Raw genomic sequence first — 6000 nt, forward strand, 5'->3', positions numbered from 1 at the left:
TGCAAAAGTAAACACACTTCTCTGCAGATCAAAGCTACGACGGCAGAACACACAGTGGAGCACGCCAGCTTAAAAAGAAAGGGTTACTAACCTCTGCTTTCAAGTATGAATGATTGATATGCAAATATGGTTTATGGTAATGCTGCTGAATGTCTGCCTTTCCAGCAGCGGAGTGCTCCCACATGCATTACGCTCACAGACCAGGGCTGTGGGAGCCGCCTTTGGGGGCACACGGACACATTCAGAGACAGGGTTTGCTATGGAAGCCTTCCAGAAAGCCAATCGCTGCTTTGCCCCGTTAAACTAAACGTATATTTTTAAGCTCCTCAGAAGCAACAGAAGCAAACAGTCTCTCAAATGCCTTTTGCCCATGCGGCGAGGGTACTGCCAAACCCCAAACAGTTGGGATAAATCACAAGCGGGAACCTCGGATCATGAAAGAGACCCTTTAACAAAATCACAAGGTAGGAGCAAAACTTGGTCTCTTTTACAGTAACTTTTGAAAGCTCGGTTTGGAAGAGATTAATTAACTCACATTTTAACCCTTTTTTTCCAAAACACTGAACTCTAGCATGTGCCCTTTTATGTAATAAAAGCTGTGATTCCACTCTTGCCACTTGCTGGGTTTTTACTGAAAAAACACATTAAACAGCTCAAATTTTTGCTAAGAGGGTGAACTAGCAGCAGAGAAGTTCTATGAGCAACCATCCACGGTGAGCTCTCCTGAAGCCTGGCGACAAAACCCTCTCTCCAGCCAGTCCAAACATGTTAAGAAACTCCAGTTCTCCCAACAAACGAGCATGCAAGCACTGCCCTTAATTTTCCTAAGTATTTACCTCCACCAGTAAGCGCTCTGCGAGGCGGCGGGGCCAACCCCACTGGTTCCCATTAGTCAACTGGGTGCCACAGCTTTTCCCCACACACACACGCTCGCAGCCCTAACTTCTCGCTGACATTTCTGCATGCACCATTCCGGTGGCAACAGCAAGGAAAAGAAAAAAAACAAAAAAATAAAAATAAACAAAAATCAAGCCATGAAACCTTAAAACTGGTTACGGTACCTGCAAGCTCCAAGGCAGCAGTGGCTGTGGAGGCTTCCCCCAGGCAGACAGCCCTGCAGCCCAGCACCCTGCTCTCCATGGCCCAGCTGTGGACCTGGCCCCAATATCCACATTTAAAGAGACAGAGGAAGAAAACTAAACCCCACCGGCTTTTACCCAGGTGGTTCTACAACAAACCACTTCTTTTTTAATTTTTTTTTTCCTTTTTAATGGACTATCTTTAAAGAGAATCCACCAATAAAGCCTCACGTTCGTACACCTCGGTCTCTCCTTAGCCAACTGCCAGGCAACCAAAAAGTAGAGAATCACAAGTATATATCACAAGTCCTAACGACTTGAACATGTGTTTGGAGCAAATGTAAATATTCCACCCTCTGAATGAGCAAAGCTCTTAAGCATAGGCTTAATTTTATCTCTCCTCAATAAATCATTTTTAAGCATGTACCTAAATATAAGCCCTCGTTTCACTCCCATTAGTACTAATAGGACTTAAACATGTGCTTAAAATTAAACACGTACTTATGTGCTTTGCTGAACCTGGCCAGGAGACACCATGGGTGTGAGTGGTAAAATCTCCAAGACAGGTTGCTTACTGGACCCTGCACGTGTTGTGTGTGGTTCTCAGGGTGAGACAAGTAAAAGGAGAGGATCTGAGCCATTTAGGGTGGACAGACCCATGGCAGGGGAGATTACACCTTCTATTTTTTTTCCCCAGCAGCAAAGACATGTGCAGTGAGGCTACAGGAAACCACGGCAGACTAGCCAGGGCTAGGAAGTAAGTGCTCACCATGGTGCTCAGCTTCAGCTGCCACATCACCTGCTGCTCCTCAAAGTCAGCCCAGGGAAAGGGTGACTCCTCATAGAAACTGGTGTCTGTCCACAACTCCCATTTCTGTTGTCCCTGCCCACCTCTGCCTGGTCCCTGCCCTTGCTGAGAGAGAGCCCATGAGGGACTGGGAAGTCCCCAGAGAAACCAGGCTGCCCAGTGGTCCCAGTGACCTGTGTGAGAAGCAGCCAGGGGCTGCCCCGCTCTGGACACCACCTATTCCAGTGCAGAGAGGAGGCATCTTTGTGTCTCACTGCCCAGCTCCGTATCCAACACTGTTTTAACTGGCAAAAAATTAATTTTCCCCACGTCAAGTCTGGTTTGCACATGATGGTGGTTCCTAAGCAACCTTCCTTCCTGTCTTATCTCAACCCATGAGCTTGTCCATCTTATTTTCTACCCTGTCCAGCTAAGAAAGAGGACTACAAGAGCGGCTGGGGGGCATCTGGCAGTCAACCAAGGTCAACCTACCACAGAGCCTGAGATCCCAAAGTGTCAAGCTGGTCCACGTTGGTCAGAATCTTTTTTTTTTTTTCTTTAAGCGAGACAAAAGAAGTAATTCATAGATACATAAATATATATACAGAGCCTATACAATGTACGTATTGCATTCATGTCAAAGAACACAATAAAATGCCTTCTATTCTACTCACTGACCACAGAGCCTGAGATCCCAAAGTGTCAAGCTGGTCCACGTTGGTCAGAATCTTTTTTTTTTTTTCTTTAAGCGAGACAAAAGAAGTAATTCATAGATACATAAATATATATACAGAGCCTATACAATGTACGTATTGCATTCATGTCAAAGAACACAATAAAATGCCTTCTATTCTACTCACTGCTACATCTTTTCTAGAAAAGCTATAAGATGATTTTTTTATGAAGGAAAATGATCCCTCATTTTGCAAATTATTTCTTTTATTTACAAAACACAGATTGTCAAAGAACCACAAAGACAAAACTGGGAACTAAAACCATACGAATTAAAAAAAAAAAAGCAGCAAAATTACTAGTTATACGTTACAGTCAGACCTTCCTCCCCAAGATTATTTTAGAAGCTGTGTGTTTCACAGAGGCACAGATATGGCCAACACTGTTTTAGGCTGTACTCAAAGGTGTGATTTTTATATATATATATGTGCCGCCATGATGTACACACGCGCATCCAGCCGAGCTCTCCTGTAACGCATCTATGTTAACACACAGATGTATGGGATTATGAGATTACCAGGATGAGGTGTTTCTGCAGAAAACCAATTTGGCAGCCCTAATTGCAGGAATGAGAATACTAAATCAGAGGATTTGGGGTTTTCTGAATGCGTATTTTGAGCGAGCCGCATTACCGTGGACTCACTCATACAAGTTGTGCCGTGTCTGTGGATCCTGGTACTCGGTTCAGCCTGACAGATGTGGTAAATAGTGAAAAATATCCTAGAAAATACCCACTTAAAGTTAAAATTGGCATTCCATGCTAATTTTATCCGTTCATCAGAGAGAGCCAGAGCAGAAACAAGAGATATAATCGGCCCCAAAAGCCTCACAGTGGAAATAGATGTGGACGGTATGAATTTTTGTTACCAACTTCTTACTGGCAGACAACTCAAACACTATTACATCATTGGTTTTTTAGGTGGCTGATTTAATTAATTATTCAGAAGGTCTACCCTTTTCTGCCAAAGTACAACATAAAATATTTTAGCACGAGAAATACAAATTTTAATTTAAGTGTCATGAGAAAAAGTCTCATTATTTTATATTACTAAAACAAGAATATTGATAACTCCGTCACCTCAGAATTCATTTCTCAGAAGAAAAAAAAGGAATAAAACTAGCCTAAAGTTGTCTTTAAACATCCTGAGGGTTGCACAGAGCACAGATTTCCACGGCAATGCTGTTAAAACACCTTTGGCAAGAGGTAGGAGCAGCAGCACCACCACAGGTAAAATATTTTAGCATGACATACAAATTTTAATTTAAGCGTCATAGGAAAAAGTCTCATTATTTTATATTACTGAAACAAGAATGTTGATAACTCCATCACCTCAGAATTCATTTCTCAGAAAAAAAAAAAAAAAAGAATAAAACTAGCCTAAGGTTGTCTTTAAACATCCTGAGGGTTGCACAGAGCACAGATTTCCACGGCAATGCTGTTAAAACACCTTTGGCAAGAGGTAGGAGCAGCAGCACCACCACTGGGCACAGACACATCTTGTACATCTTGACTTGAGCATCTTGAGGGCATCATGGTGGGGAAAAAACCCAATATCTCCCTGAGACACAGACATGGGAGGAGCTGGGAGCTCGTACCTCACACCTGAGACAAGACAGCACTGGTTCAAGAGGCAAGATGCTCTTGATAAGCTTGGGAAGTGGTGACTCCTGGCCACCATTGGGTTTTGGTGGATGGGCTTCAGCATCCAACTTGAGAAAGAAGAAACGCAGTGGCAGCACCCTCATTTGCACAATGAATTATTACATCACAGGTCTTCTAGTTAATAAAAAAAAAAGTAAGCTAAATGAAACCAGAGGGAAAAATGAGACAGAGGCTGTACATCTGTTCCAAGGCAGATTCGTTCCTCCCAGGGAGAAGGCCACATTAAAAGGTTAATAACAGAATTACTATGGGTCTCCAGTGGGTGGGGTTTTAGAAAAGAGAGGAGGCTTTGAGCCTTTGGCTCCGCTGCTCACCTAGAGTTAGAAGGACATAACACAACTCTTTCCCCCCTGCCTTGCTCTAAACCATGGACAACTCAGACTGAGAGCAGAAGGAAGCACGCACTGGATGCTCTTCTACATGGGGGACCTCAGACAAAGAAACCCCATGTCCAGATGAAGGACCCCCAGTGCTAGAAGAATAATGTGGTGAAACCACAGGCTCCCCAGCCTGACCACCCAAAATCTGGCCCCTCTCTCCCATGTTCATCCTTGTCTCCAGCTGACCCCACAGCATCAAAAGGATCAAAATGGAAGTGCTTAAAACACCTCCTACTGCCCAGCTTTCCTGGGGCTAGCTTAGTTCCAGTTCCAGTTTTGACCAATCCCTTCTGCATAGACAGATTCTCAAAACCATGGGGGAACTTCATGAGGTTGAGCAACAGAGGCCGTATGTGGCAAAACGCTTCCTGGCAATGCTGACCTGAAAGGTATTTTGTCACCAATGAGCACGGAAAACGTTTTTCCCATTCCAAAAACCGTACCCCAAAATGTCCTTCATGGTGTAAGTGCTTCTGTTTGAATCCATGGGGTCTGAGGCACCAGCCTACCTTAAGAATGAACCGAACAATAGATCTAGCACTTCTCAAATCAATCTAGAAAAATTGTTTTTCCAGTCTAAAAAGCACTCCTGCATATTTTTTTGAGTACATGGTTTGTCTCAGTGTATTTCCTGCTGGATAACCTGCGATTTTGCCAGCAATTTAAAATGTGTAAAATGCTTGGCTTTCCTGTTGACATAACTCACAGGCTGACTAACGCTGAGGAAAACGGCCTCAGTCCACAAGTTTTTTGGCATCCCAAACTCACACTGACTTTTGACACGCGCAGTTTTTCCCGATGCAGGCAGAGATTCAGCCTGCAATTGTGCAATCGACCTCTTCTTACGCGTTTACCTCAGCACGTCGGCATTTTCATTTTAGTTACCAAAACACAAATTTGCTAAAGACCTTTGCCAGGTTAGTGACCATTTAACTTACGCTTACCGGTGACAGTCTTCCAGGATGAGGGGAAGCCAACAGATCTCAAGTTAGGACTGCAAAAATGAGATCATACCACACATTAATTTTCTGCATACGGCTGCTCTGCAAAGTTTGCCATGAAGCATTTTTGGGGATTTCGGTGCCAAATCATCTCTGTAAAATTGTACTGCTGTGTTTATCAAGTCTGTTTTCACGTATACTTGCTCTATTTTATAAATAAAATGACTCTAAGAAGAGGTCCTTCCTAAAGCTGGTTCATCCCTAGGTTTTAAGATTTGGCCTCCTCCATCATGGTGAAAAGAGGTTGTGCAATGAGCAGAAACACATCAAAGGAGGCTGCCAGAGAAAAGCCACCATCAATAATGTCTCATTTGAAAAAAGCTATGCATAAATCACGGGTGCCCCAGGGTACCTTGAA

Source organism: Calidris pugnax, unplaced genomic scaffold (assembly GCF_001431845.1).
Source record: "Calidris pugnax isolate Ruff unplaced genomic scaffold, ASM143184v1 scaffold271, whole genome shotgun sequence".
NCBI classification, from domain to species: Eukaryota; Metazoa; Chordata; class Aves; order Charadriiformes; family Scolopacidae; genus Calidris; species Calidris pugnax.